This window comes from Sander lucioperca, chromosome 10 (assembly GCF_008315115.2).
Source record: "Sander lucioperca isolate FBNREF2018 chromosome 10, SLUC_FBN_1.2, whole genome shotgun sequence".
Taxonomy (NCBI): domain Eukaryota; kingdom Metazoa; phylum Chordata; class Actinopteri; order Perciformes; family Percidae; genus Sander; species Sander lucioperca.
The window spans coordinates 28,367,169-28,382,546 of record NC_050182.1 but is presented as its reverse complement, the minus strand read 5'-3'; positions in this window follow the sequence as shown (position 1 = coordinate 28,382,546).

The following is a 15,378-nucleotide window of genomic DNA, read 5'->3' as shown; positions in this document are numbered from 1 at the left end:
GGCAATCAGAAGGCAGCGTGAGCGTACACAAAGGCATTGCAAAACGTTGCAGATAATAAAAGCAGATTTTTTTACTGGAGGGGGATGATTATTTGTGTTCTTCGGTTGTCCATAAATAGAGGGCCTCTTACAGGAAGTATAAACATACAGATGGAGTGGAGGGCAGTCATAGTCCAACGCAGTGATTTCAAACATTCCTGTTTATGTTCAATCAAGATGGAGTATATAAATGTAGCCCCAGTTTGAGCATGAAATACAAAGGATTATTTTCTGAGGGCAGAGGGAAAAAGAATACCTCACTATAGAATGTAAACTGTTTGATGAGTGCTTCACTCATTGTGGAAACTGAACCACACAGTGAAGCTTATAAAGCACATGCATCAGTTCCCTGATTAAATGTCCCAACTCACTGTAAAAAGTTAAATCTATTAAAATGAGTATACATCCAATATTATATCTTATAATAAACATCTGTGTGTGTGTGTGTGTGTGTGTGTGTGTGTGTGTGTGTGAGAGAGAGAGAGAGAGAGAGAGAGAGAGAGAGAGAGAGAGAGAGAGAGAGAGAACGTTATTTAAAATCTCAACTGATTTAATGTAGCTTCTTCCTGGATGTGAATAAAGGCAGAGCACAATTTGTCCCTTATTGAGGCACTGATTGAAACATTCAGCAGTCCTTGTATTGCCCTGGGGTTAATAGGGCTCTAATGATGCAGCGTCCCTGCTCCTGTCCCCGAGGGCTCTCCACCACTCCCTGGGTATTAATCCCATTGCCTTCATTAACCTGCTGGCCCACAAGTCCCACCAACACTGAATACCGGGACTCTAATGTCACACTGATAATTGATGTGTTGTTACCTAGAGTTACAATGATCTCCTTATTCCCTCTGAACCATTTTAAACACTTTATTCTTATCCAATTTAGTGAATTCTTAGCATGCATTATGAAGATGCAGGAGAATCTAATTCTAAATCACTGGAAACATCTTGTCCTAATACAGACTATTAGTCTTTGATAAAAATGGACATGCCCAACAAACCAACTCTTTATCATTTGTGCCATATTTAGTAATGCATACAATCACAAAATGCACAAAACAGTAGCATTAAAAAACTAAATAAAAACCCTATTTAGGGTCATCAAGGAAGGATGATGCCAAACCAAAACTTTAACATTTTTTTGTAACAAAAATCCTGAGGATTTACTCTTAAATGGCTTTAAAAAAGCTATAATAACAGAGAAATGTGCTAAAATCAAATATAGCACCAACCAATTGATTTATAGAACTGCCAACTGGAATAAAAAAACCTACACTATGTGGTTGAACTGCTTATGTAGAATAAATAAGTGAATGAAATTTGCATTCTGGACAACCATCTGTGAAGTACAGTATATAAAGCAAAGGCCAAAACTTTAATCATCTTTTCAACTTTTGCCATATCATATGTCACTGAGTAATAAACAGGATACATTTTTATATGTGTTGCTTTAGGCAAGTTCTCACCTGGCTTTAATGTTCTATATAAGTTATGACTCATGATGTATTTCCTCACATCCCAGCAGGAGCGTCGGTGCAGGACGCTGCCTTAGCACACGTGGCGTCAGGATCCTTCAGTCCACCGACAGAGGAGCCACCTGGTCAGATGACCACAACGATGACATCAACAACACAACAACAGTAACAATAAGAAAACCAAGTTTTTTTGTTTTATATATAAGCAACTATTTTGTTTATGTTTTTTTAGCTGATTAAAAATAGTTTTTTAATGCTAATTATTAAAAGCATTTTGTCTGTTTTTTGGTATTTCGCTGATAGCTTGAACTGTAATTGTGATGCATTAATATGCTGATTGCACAGGCATAACTTAAGAACAACAATTTGTGTAAAAATGTAAATCTAAAACATTCAAAAATATTTACACATGAAAAAATACTTCCCTATTCATAAAAGTGAAAAACTGGAAGTTTAATAGCCTGCACAGTTATAGTTATAATTCACTATAATAACAGTGAAGTCTGTGTGAGACCCCCATTAGAGAACCCAGTGATAATCTCAGTGTAAGACAACATAAATACATAATACATACATCTCCTCTATCTCCATGTCATCAGGGTGCCGGCTTCGTCCTCCACAACAGAGGAGTGGCTGTTTGTGACCTTAGTGCTAAATCAAGTTCAAAGAGGACCACTGGTGTTTGGCAGATAGTTTTACACAAGGGCAGTGGGAGAACAGTGTGTTTGGTCAACCTCTGGCTCCCCCTTTGATTCGCAGCTCTCTGTGACCCCTGGCAGAGTGACACCACTTAAGGCCACTTCATTCAGCTACACTGGTCAGTCTGATAAGATCTGGGTGATAACTGACGTGACTTTCAATCTCTTTGAATTTGTATTACTTGACATTTTTACACAATATCTCATCCTTTTTATATGCATGATTGCACATCAAGGAAATCCTACAGAAGTCCCACTCTAGTAAAAGACAGAAATCTGATTGGAGAATGTTTTAACAGTAAATGTTGGTGGTTGGATTCTCAGCTCACATTTCACCCTGGCCTTTATTCATTTTAACACTCCCTGCTTAGATTTAGAGTATATAAATGATAATACATTGGCAGACAGACTAACTAAATAAATTCATTTTATTTCACTCCAAATGTTGAGTTTGTTTGAGAGTTTCAATCCATTTATACCTGCAACATCAACGACTGCATGATTATATTTGCAAGACTTCAGTGGTTGGCATTTGTATTCATCCAAAGTATATAAAACAGGAAATAAAGCCTCATGCAATGAATTAAATCCTTGTTAATCATTTGAAAGCCCTTCTTTGATGCAGGTGATTGGCAGCCATTCACTTTCCCTTTTTAAAATATATGAACAAGATGTCAGAGCTGTAGTATCTACTGTGTGAAAAGCAGCAGTTTAGTCTGGGCCATGTTCTGCTGTTTTTGAACCAAATAGTCTGGTACCAGCGTACATTATCCAAGAGCAAAGAAGTACATGTGGCACATTAACTTTCCACGGACGAAGTCTGAACACAACTGGAAACCCATCAGGAAAAACAGTGCTGTGTTTATTTTGTATTACAAGTGTATTATCACATTATAAGAATGAATAATGTATTGTGATTGGACTGCTGTTTTTTTAGGAGCAAGCTCAAAGTAGCCTATTAATAAAATAGTTCTCTTAAGCAGTAGAGAACAGCTCATTATTTCACAACGCATGCAGTTTCCTGTGCTTTTTATTGGACAAAGAATATGTAGAATTTAGTTTTAATGGTGCATAGAAAGAAAAAAAGTCCAGTGAGTTAGCAAGACAATCGAAAAAAGAAACATGTAGTGATATGAAGAGGCTCTTCACTGTAACCTTGACAAAATACTGCAGACAGTTGGAGTTTCAACTGTCCTTGGGAACACGTGTTCAAGTAAGTAATTCAAGCAATATTTTACAAAAGACATGCCTGCCAAAGTATTGACTGTGTTGCAGTGAGTCACCTTTTCTCGCACACGCATACGCTTGCTCTGCTGTATTCATGTTATGTTATTTTGGTTCATTTCCCTGACCTTTAACACTTGCCCCAGAGAGATGCAAATGCCTAAAGAACATAATGGTCCCCTTCCTGTGTAAAAACTAGGCTGTAAAGGAAGATAATTAGGGTTGTCAGGACAACAGGGTCCAGCAGGCTGACAGTGTCGTGTTCGCTTGTAGAATTTCAAAGCATCAAAGCTCCACCAGGACTGGTACTGGAGCTCTGGTTTGAATTAGGGAGCGACTTCCACAGTCTCCCTTCAAATTCAAGATCAATATGGAACACCCCCTTCAACAAAAAAAAAGAAACGGAAAAAAATGGAGAAGGGGCCCAGCTAGTCCTCGTCCAGATAGACCTAAAGATCTGGATTTCATTAGAAACAATCATCTTATCTGTTTCATCTCAATGCTGCCCCAAGGGTTGGCAGGCAGACCAAGTGGGCTCTTTCTTTGCAGTTTGAGAAAGCCTGCAGCCAGCCAGAGGCCTGTGGATCAGGTCATTAAAACACTCCTGCCCCTGCTGCTAGTGATAAAATATTTTCATGCTTTTGTAAATAGATTTTCTTCTTTCAACCCCACAGGACACAAAAAACACAACTTTTGTTCTCTGGGTATCCCAGGATATAGGACGTCCTAAAGTTTGAGAAGAGTCAGCCAAAGCATTGTTAGTTTTGCTCTCAGGTGAAGTTGCATGAACGATTCTGTTCTTTCCAATCTGTGGCTGTACTCCATCACCAACGTGGAGCCCGGTCGCTCCAGTGCTCCAGGCTTGTTAAGGCCGGTGTCACGGCATATGGCAAGGACACCTGTCAAACCAGCATGAATAGTACAATTATAGCCTTAACAGCACAAGTCTTTGCTGAAAGATGGGAAACTCTACTTCAAAAATAATGTCAGGCAGTCATGTTATCTAGTAGGCCCTGTTAAAGGAATAATTCAACATTTTGGGAAAATACACTTATTGGCTTTCTTGCCGAGAATTAGATGAGAAGATTGATCCCACTCTCACGTCCCTCCGTTCAATATGTAGCTACAGCCAGGAGACGGTTAGCTCTAAAGCCAACTGGTTCTCCTAGAAATTACATTTATATAATTAATTTGCAACATGAAACATTATGCTGAATTATTATTTTGCCAATTTTTTTATCAACTTTTTATATTAACTAATGTTGTTAATTAATGTATCTGGCAATTCACAAATTGTTGATGCCAAATGTATCTGCTATTCGTTCAGTGACAATCCCTTTGCAGCAACTGAAGCTATATTACGTGTTGATTACGGAGCTTTGGAGCTGCTGGTAGGCACATTTTTTTCGCACAGCCCCTTTGTTCTAAGCTAAGCTTACTGACTGGTGGTAGTGTCATATTTACTGTACATACACGAGAGTGCTATCGATCTTTTCATCTAACTGGCTGATAGCCATATAAGTGTACTTCCTAAAATGTTGAAATATTTCTTTAATCAAAATGTCAAGCGTGCTCAGGCTCTGACGACCAACACTTGTTCTCTTTGAGGCCAGAGGGGACAGTTTAGGTAATCTAGTACAGTTTGGCTCAGAAAATAGCTGTTTATTGAAGGAAGGGATGCCCTTTTTGGTTGAATGGGGGGTCGTGGGTGGAACAGTGGTGGCAAAGGAGCAGAGAGGGATGTGAGGCCCATGCAGGACCTGGAGCTGAAATTGAGAACCCTCCTCATCAGGGGTTAGGGATCATGGGCAGAGACTTCCCTTCATCACAGCCAAGCTGGGAAATGCAGAGGACAGCATGGGTCAGCCCAGACAGCCCGCTGTGTGCTGTTACCATGGCAAACATCCCAAGGGGCAAAGAGAAATAGTACAATAATATGAGGTGTAATCACGAAGGTCAGTTGCCTGCAATGTTCTGCCTCCACTCTCAAAGCCTCATATTCTCCAAACGTGAAAAAAGTCAGTTTACTTTAAGGGAAAATTACTCAGTAATGTTAGCATTTTCCTCCATGCCTCTAGAAATCACGAAACCTTGAGGAAAAAGCTCTAGAGACTCTCCATGAGCAGCCATTGAGAGATTCCAGTCCACTTCCATTGCGAGATATTTACTTTCCGGCTCTTTGTACTGGGTGCCCTGCAGATGGAATCTAGCATCCTCTTTAAGGGGGAATTTTATGACTTATTAACTGTCAACAGTTCATAACCTCCAAGGAGCTATTAAACTTCCCCCTGTGGTCACACCAGAAATGGCAGTGTTTGATTTGGACTGGGAAGATATTTGAATGTTTTTGCTCTTGTCCACCCTGTGTGCAAGTGCAACAAAATACTGGAATCAGCTTCGACATCAGATCATTGTGTCAAGATAAGGATAATAATGTGTTTGCTTTATTTTGAAATTACAGAAGGCACAGTGTGGATTGATTGTCTAAGAACACAGTTAATCACAAAAGAGAAAACACAGTGAGGAGACAAATCAAGCAACAAAGACAGCTTAGGGATGATTCAACCTTGCAAATATTTAATCACCATTGAGCCAAAATTAAAACATTTTATTATAATTGAATAGTTCTTCTTACAGCTGCAGGTGAATAACTGCAACATTCTCGTCATCTTTTTCCACTTTTTTTCATTGTGCTATATCATAGTTATATTTGTTCTTGAGAAATGGTGTCAGCGGTGCGACTAAATCATTTATCACCAGCCAAAAACAACCAGGATGAATAATTCAGTCCAGATGTAGCTGATTCAAGCTTGATACCAGGGTTCATTTCCTGTCTGTGCTTTGTAAGACAACCTATTACACCTCCCAGGCAGCTGCCGGCTATACCGGCCCAGCCTGAATATCAACACTCCTCAGGTGTCAGTGTAAAAATCACATAACACACACCAACACTATAGCCTCCTATTTTTATCGTATACTGACAAATACGGAGGGATTAATCTGCTTTTGTGTGTAACTGTACGACCTATTTTATTGATTTTTTATTTCATATTAACCCTGATTAACCAGGGGTGTAAATAAGTATGTTGAAAGTACGTAAGCATAATTTTGAGATTCTTTCTATTTTACTTGAGTATTTCCATTTTATGTGACTAGATACTTCTACTTCACTACATATGAAAGAGGCTAATATTGCACCATTTTCCACTAACTGTATTTGATATAGTTACTTGTTACATGCAAAACGTGATAAGCTGATAAGATATGACGCATTTGTACAAAAGAAACTATCCAATAGTTTATAAAGCTGTTGAAATTAGCCACTCATATCTTAATGCATAAGTAATAATAAGTCAGTAATATTACCCAAATGAAGGCCGTCCTAATGAGTACTTTTACTTTTGATACTAAAAGTACATTTTGTAATACTTTTGTACATCCTTTTTATTATAAATGCAGGACTTATAATGGTGTAGTATTTGTTCTTTTACTAAAGTAAAAGATCTTCTTTTTACACCACTGTTGTAACTAACTTTCTGTGTCAGCAAGCAAGACAATCAGGTAGGGTTAGGTATTCTACAGCAATCATAAAATGAAAAAAACTAAATCCAAAGGATACAAACAGTGACACATATACACTCGCACGCAGTAGCAGTTCTCTTGTTTATTTCATATGCTAAAAGATCTGGGGGGCTATAACTCTCTGGCTGCCTTAAAAGCATTCTCTTCCGCCCCTTTGGCCGCCATGTGGTAGTAATTAAGATCTCTGCCTCGGCCATGCAGGTGACTGACACTGAGTGACCACTCCTCAGCACCCATGCATGTGCAAATGAAGCAGAGTTTCCTGGTCTTCTTTTATAAATAGTGAGATATTTAGTTTTGTGTTCAATTGACTCCCTCGAGTGTTGGACCCTTTGACAGTCACCAGTCATACAATGTACTGCATCTGTTGAATGTTTTGGCAACTTCAACGTTGGTATTTTCTGCTCTTTTTTTTCTCTGCAGAACCTGGTTATGCTCAGAGTGAAATGTAGTTGCATTTTGCAGGTGGGACCAACTCTGCAGCCTTTCAAACTGAGCTGTTATTCGTCCATCCATTCAAGCATGAATTGCATGCAAGTTTCAAAACAAATAAACACCAGCAGAGGAGGTTTCTATGGAAAAAAATCAATCTGTGGAGGGATGTCAGGATTGTTAGGAAGAAAAGGTAAACAGTGAAGTGGAGTGGCCTGCAGACTTTAATGTAGTGTTTACACTGTAATTAGTCTTTGCAGAATGAGATTCCTGACAGAGGGTCTGAGGCGGCGTGGCATGATAAAATAAACTCTAAACAGCACTGTTTGAAGACATCCTCCATGGACCATAAACCAAGACGGCCTCCACAGACTACAACCACCCCTCTCTAATTTTCAAAATGGGTGGTCGGATTTTTTTTCCACATCCCGCTCTCGATCGTTCTTTACCGTCTTTCTTTTCCTCCTTTTTCACCCCAACCTTTGCTTGTTCTCCCTCTGTTTATGCCACTCAATTCTTTGCATTTGCATTTTCCCTCCATTTCTGTGTTGTTCCTCCTAGTATTTGTCCCTCAACCTCCTGCTCCCTCCCATCCAGAGTGAACCCGGGTTGAAGCTTCAACTTCCAGCTCTCCGCAGGCCCCTCCGGACTCTGACTCGATGACACAGTCTACAGCCATGCGTGCAGATGGGGGGACGACTGGGGCTCATTCAGAACTGTGTCACTGTCCACCTGAGCAAACAGAGTCTCGGGGAAGCAGAGAAAGAGGGAGAGAGGCGGGGGAGAAACTGGTAAGGAGACCAGGAACCAATTGGTGAGGGAGGGCTGGCAGAGTGACAGCCAATGTACAATAACATTAGTCTTCCGCTTTGGCCCAAGTGAGCGCTCCTTCTGGACACAACTCTGCCTCAACGTTTCTTCTTATTCTTTTTTTTTTTTTTCTCCTCTCTTTTTCTTGCATGGAGCTCCCTCCAATGGAAACACATTCCTGTCATGCCTCACTGCTGCTCCCTGCTTAGATTTCTCATTACAAACAGCATTACACGCATGGGCTAGAGCTGGCCGGAGCACCAGCCAGGGAGAGGCTGGGGACCTCAGTCCTCCACAGCCTCCAGGAGAGAGATGAAGGCGCTGGGTCCATCACATGGAGACTCAAAAACCCAGAATCACATCTTTTCACATTCATTGGTTCTGATGATAAGAGAAAACAAGTTGAAATATATGTTCATCATAAGAAGGAAAGTTTTTTTGCAAACTGAACTTGCACTGAACTCCAAACATTCTGTAGCTGCCCTCTCTAGCTGCAGAACTTCAAATAAAACTGAAAAGAAACCCTGAGAAATTTCAAAATCTTTCCGTTGATATTAAACTGTCACGAGAACCGCCAGTCCATCTTTTGATTTTGAAACTTCTCTGTTATGTTGGGATACGATGAACCCCCAATTTCCATCTAGACGATTTATGATTATGAAGTGGAGCTGCCTCACAGGATACCAGAACTTTATGGAAAGCAGGCCTCTTTCTTTCTCCCCACACTCTCTCATCTATGTCCAAGTGCAGCACCAGAGGACTAGAGTTCGCATGACTCCCCAGGCTGTCTGCGTATTGTTGACTGACACCTGACTGTGTCTATTAGTGTTTAAAAATGGGGTTACATACATACTAGACAACTAATATACAACCTGTGCAGAAATGTTGCTGTAGAGGACAACTGTTTGACAATAATTTCTCAGTCGCTGCTTGGTTTCAGTGTGACTTTTACATCTGAGGGATAAAAGTGATTTCCCTCATATAGCAGCCAATCAAATAAGGCAGAACATAAATCTGTAACTTAGAATGGGTTCCAACCAAAAACGTTTCCTGTTCCATTAAGTTTCCACCTTAACCTTTTCCAAAACCCAACACTGCTACATGCCCTCATCTTCATCTAGTCAAAAAGTAAAAAAGCTTTCTGATTTTTTCCACTTTGTTGAGAAAACAGACAGTTGTGATGTGATTGGGATGTTACTACCATTTTCTCGTGCCAGAAGCCTTGCAGACAATCTGCTATCAATTTCTTCAAATCCATGGAATTACACTCTGTGCTATTGCCAAGATATATAAGTGATAACAGTGGACAAGGTCTTTTGAAGATGAGATGTGGACATTCTTTTAAAAGAGACTGTCTGTTGTCTTTCAAGTATTTGTATGCAATAATTTACATACAGTGATATTTATGTTCTCTTTTTATTTTTGAGCTGTCGAGGATGTGTTCGGATGACAAACATCTAGCCCGAATCCTCCTAACATCACCTCTAAACAGATTAAAGGTCCCTTATTTTAAAAAGTGAGATTTCCATGTATTTTTTTTGTAAAGAAGGTTGAGGTGCTGTATAAATATTGTCAAATTGTTAAAACGCTTAATCCACAGAGAATGCACATAGCCCGTATTAAGAAACTGTGCCTTTAAAGCGAGCTGTAAGGACTTCCGGACGGTTGTGATGTCACAACTATACTGTATATAGGTAGAAAGTACCGCTAGTGCCATTACAGTCATTCCCTGGCTTCAATGACAGTGCAGAGACTCCTACAGCGCAGATGCAGAAGACCCATAAACGCTGACCAATCAGAGAGCACTAGGCTTTTTCGGAAGGGGGGCTAAAAGAGACAGGAGCTAAAATGGGGCATTTTAAACACAGAGTGAATACAGGTATATTCAGACAAACAGTATGAGAAAAATAATGTGTTTTCTGAACATTAAAGCATGTAAACATGTTCTAGTAGAAACCCAAATTAGAAGTATGAATCTTAAAATGAGCATAATATGCGACCTTTAAGCATTAGAGGTGACAGACAGATTTTATCGTTGGACAGAGCCAGGCTAGCTTTGTGCTATGCTAAGGTAACTAAGGCTGTTAGCGGTTGCTTCATATTTACTGCACAAACATGAGAGCGATATCAATCTTCCCACAACTCTCAGCAAAAAACAAAAACAAACGTATTTACCAAAATGATGAACTTGTCCTTTAAACACTAAAATTGACTCTGCATTGCACAACTCCACACATGTAAACACTTGAGTAGTATTTGAGGTTTATTTTTCATCACTAACGAAGTAGCTTGGGAGGAAATTCCCCCCTAAGAATGCAGGCTGTCCAACTCTGCGTCCAGAAACCAACACTCAGACCAGGAATGAGAAAAAGTTGAAGCCACCTGTTTCCCACTCACTTCCACTACACTCTTGGCATAATGCAGGCTTGTTCATGGCAGATTAACACCAGGCCATATGAGGTGGCAGTGCCAGCTGAACTTCAAAACGTGAGGGGAAGTGCCATTAACTTCAGTGTACCACAATTTGTGGCATTCTATGCATTTAAATAACATGATCCCCTCATATAGATGGTGATTTCCCACTTTGTCAAAAGAAATGCTCTGTCACGACTCTTAGCGCCAGCGTGGGCACACATTCCCATCTGGTCGGGTAACACATTCTTACATTACATTAGTGGTGCGTTATGTTCAGTCAACAACATGCCTACACTGTGGCTGTTCTGTTAAAACTGTGATGTAGCACTGTGGATCTGTCACAGTGCTGTTTCACAGTCTGGCCTCTACCCAAACCAGTCACACAACATGAAACTGTGCAGTATATTCCTCATCATGAATTATGTGAATTATAGCGACTCCAGCACACATCACGACTGTACTGACGTCTAAGAACCTTTCATATATTGTCCAGAAACGTTTACCTCAAACTATTCATGCTCCCTCAAGATTCCACTGTGGTTTCACACTGCAAAGATAAACTACTTTCACCAAAGTGAAGCATAATTTAAATATACGGCAGCCTTAATTTGATTTGTCTCCTGCAAGAGCAAATCCATAATTCAATCCATACATCAGGCTTTCATATACAAACTTTTAATTTCAAACATTAAACAAGTTTATAAACCATTAAGAATTGTTCAATTCGACAAAAGAAATGTTAACACAAGATCCAACTAACTTGTCTCCTAAGCTTTTAACCATTTCTCGCGGCCCTCCTGCTGTAATTGTTATCACTGAAGCAGGCCATAAAATGTAGTTAAAAGCTGTAGAGAATGACAAGTAAGTTGGACCTTTATTGAACATTTTTTTGTCAACCTGCTATTTCCAAGGTCAATAATGAAACCTTCAAACTCCACTGTTTAATTCCCTGACTATTGAATCTGCTTCAATCTAACCCTCAGTCTCAGAGTGTCGTCATTCTTAAACTTGTAGAACAGAGCTTTTAATGTTTTATTTTATATTTTAGCATTTAAATGAGATATCAACACTTTGTAAAAAAAAAAATACCACTATTGCAGAAAGATTTAGAACACAGCAAAACATGGATTTATTGCATTTATGACCAAAAAAACACCTTCATCTTAGCTTTACACAATGAATAATACATAATAAATAAAAATAAACTCAATTTAAATAAACAAAAAAAAGTAGCACTTTAGTACTTGAACATTATATCTACAAATACCTTAGACTATGCAATTGTACATAGTAGCAGTACATTTAGCATGAGAAAGCCAACAGGCATCAGGCATAGCCTCCAGTGTATCTGAGTGATGACGTTATTTGGAAATTGCACAGATGAGCAAACATGGCAGCAGCAACATTAATGGAGCTTGGAGCCCTGCTTTTCCCACTGTCTCCGACCTGCTACTCAGTTGCACCAACACGTGCCTCGTGTATCCACACACAGATGATTCCCTCAGAGATTAGCCTGTGATGTAGTGTGTAGCGTGAACTCCCTTGCATGCAGATTCCTCGGGGACCTTTTCAGGGGCCCCCCATTTTATTCTCTCAACATTATAGTGATAATGAGAGAGCCCTTAAACCCTCCTTGAAAAATATTTCCCCAGGGCAATGTTCACTCAGGCTGCATTCCTCATACCTCACTATCTTGTGTCTTAAATCTCCTGGAATATCTTAAAATGTAGAAATGAACCACAGAATAAGAGATTTATCATGCGTTCCACAATATGGACAAAGCGTTGAAATGTATATTTGTTGAATGATATCTTATCTGAATGAAAATAGTATTGTTCTATGGAGGTTAGAAATTAATGTTGATTTGAATATTTTTTCAAGAAATGTTTTTCTTTGAAGGTTATTATGCGGTGTTTCACTCAGGCCATTATTATTCGCTTTTTGTGTTTCATTTATGATTATGTCATGAGTTAATACATTGCATTTGCAATGCCGTATAGATCATGAGATAAACCCCAGTGGTCCATGGTCACAAGCCACAAATGGCAAAAAGTTTAGGAGAACTGAGGTGGAGCTCAAAATGGTCTCTTGCCACAGGCTTGGAGAAGAAATCACAAGTCTTACAAGCCCTCTGGGTGTCATTTTGCCTGGCGGTGCATTCAGGCAACACTTACAAACACGTCCTGTCCAACTAGCTGCAGAGCAGCAGACTTGCTTTATGGGCTCTGGATTGAATGGTGTGAGGGAGGTAGGCACGTAAAAGTGCCTGGTCGCAGGAATCAAAGAGAGGAGACGGCATCCCAGGGACGCCAGAGCTCCACTGATGGGATACTCTCAGACAGCAGAGGCCAAGTTTGCCAGTCCCCATCTCCTGAGTGGAGAGGCCACTTCCCTGGACCACTGTGGTTCCTCAGTATCACCTATCAGCCAGGTCAATCAGTGGCTGAGATAAAGCAGTTCCTCGGACCGGATGGTCTTTGAACACAGCAGGGGGAGAACTCCCCCAGGTCTCTTATCTCATTAAACTTGAAAAGGTATATTAATCCTTAAAAGGCTAAGATAACAGTATGGATGACACCAGTCAGGGAGACTGACAGTGATATAACCGCTATCTATGTTGGGTCATCACATGTTTCATCTCAGGAGACAAGAAAGGATGTGGAATTCTTCTTCTGTTCTTGAAAAAATGTTGTCTCCTGTGGTTCAGGTCAATTCACATGAAGTGTAAAAACAACACATATTCCATTCAGAAGTATACAATTCTTTGAAATACTTACTGAACAAAGCCAACATTACTTTTGAAATACAGTTTTAGATGTATTAATCTCATAGAGTTTATGATTTAATGTTCATTGACAGGCACACAAGTCATCAAAGAAAGAAATCTTGGCCTCACAGACATCACAGGCCACAACGAATCCAACAGAAATGAGTCGACTCCACACCCATCTGACATCAGTGCTTTTATTTCTCTTTTCTTTTTTGAGGTGCACTTTTTCACACCAGCACACAAAACAGTTTCCTCCGTTTGGTGCCAGAGCTGCACTGTCCTGCACCCTGAGCACAGTTAACAGCACATGGAAAGAAAAACACCACGTTGTACCACTAGATGCCAGATTCATACAAATTTTAACATGCACACAAGAAAGCTGGAAAATGTCCTTTATGTGCCGTTTTAGCCCTATGTCATCTTCAACTCTGGTGGGCAGGGTTTGAAGTAGAAGAGGTTCATCTAACAAATTACTTCCTCATTCACCTTGATTTATGAGGCAAACATATTTTATATACACAAAACCCAAACAAATTTAATTTGTTAAAGGTGCAATATGTAATACTGACAGCTAGTGTTTAAAATAGTTACCGCAGTACAAATTCAAAATACTGGAGAGAGTCGTCTCCCCCGCCCCCTCCTCCCCAGATCCGAAGTTCACGTTGGTTGACAGGCTGAGACCGCAGCATCCGCAACAATGTTGCTAGACGCTTGTCTCACATAGCCAGACATTACTCCACAGCACAGCGGAGGAGCTAACGTTAGATGCTGGCTATATTGACAGTCATAAAAGTCCGTGCTCACGCGGAGCTCTGTACCCAACTGACAGGCACACTTTTTCGGCTTAGAATTACAGAAGGAACCGTTAAAAACCCCACAACGTCGCTGTCCTCTCCACACGCCAGACAGACACACTTCCTCGGCTTAGAATTATTGTAGGAACCGCTAAAAATACCACTACCTTGCCATTCTCTCCACCCGACGGAACACACTTTATTGGCTTAGAATTATGGCAACAATCGCTTCCCGATTTACAGCCCCCCTCTCTTGGCTTCAAATAACTCACCGTTTGTTGGCTACGGCCGCTGAACAGGCTACATGTTGTAAACAGCCATGGCCCGCTTGTCTGGTCCTCCGGTAACGTTGGCAGTTAGCAGGGTTAGCATGGCAGCGTTAGCCAGGACCAGTTGGGATCACTTTACTGGCTGTGTCTCAATTGTTTTTGCGAGTAACCAACTCGGGTACTCTAGCTATATAATTCAATGTGAGTAGCTACACGAATGTTGAAATGACATAAAATGCCCGTCCCTTGTAGCCGTGATAAATTAGCCGGAAGCTAATGCTTCTGTTCGGGAGGAAATTAGCCAACTCGGCGTCCTTTTGGGCTCTAAGCTGTCTCCATCTTTCAAATACATATCCAATATTTACCCGGGTTTTGTTATGTCACGCAACTGTTAGAAACATGCCGTTTTTTTTAGGTCGGGTAGAATCTACCTCCGCTGATCCTGTTAGTTTGTTTGCTGCTTTCAGGGCTGTACTAACGTTACAGCTGTAGCGTGCTGGGTTTACGTGTTTACAGGTATATCTGGCACCCCGGCCTGGCTGTCAAACTCGGCAGTTGAAAGCAACACACAGGCCAAAACACAAACACAACTTCCGTCACGGAACGGAAATTTCAAAAGGAGAAAATACTGGCATTAGCATTGTTGTCAGAAAAGATAGAATTTCAACTTAGCATGTTTCCTTAATATCTGATGACGCATTGGGTTCATTTTTGGATTAATTACAGTAAATAGATTACATATTGGACCTTTAACAGCTAACATCAAACATTCTTCATAATAGCTTCATGGCATGAATAGAGTTTAGCTCTAGCAATATACCTTCAATATTAGGACTCGGAAACCTGACCGGTTGAGTTTCACTCTTACATGTC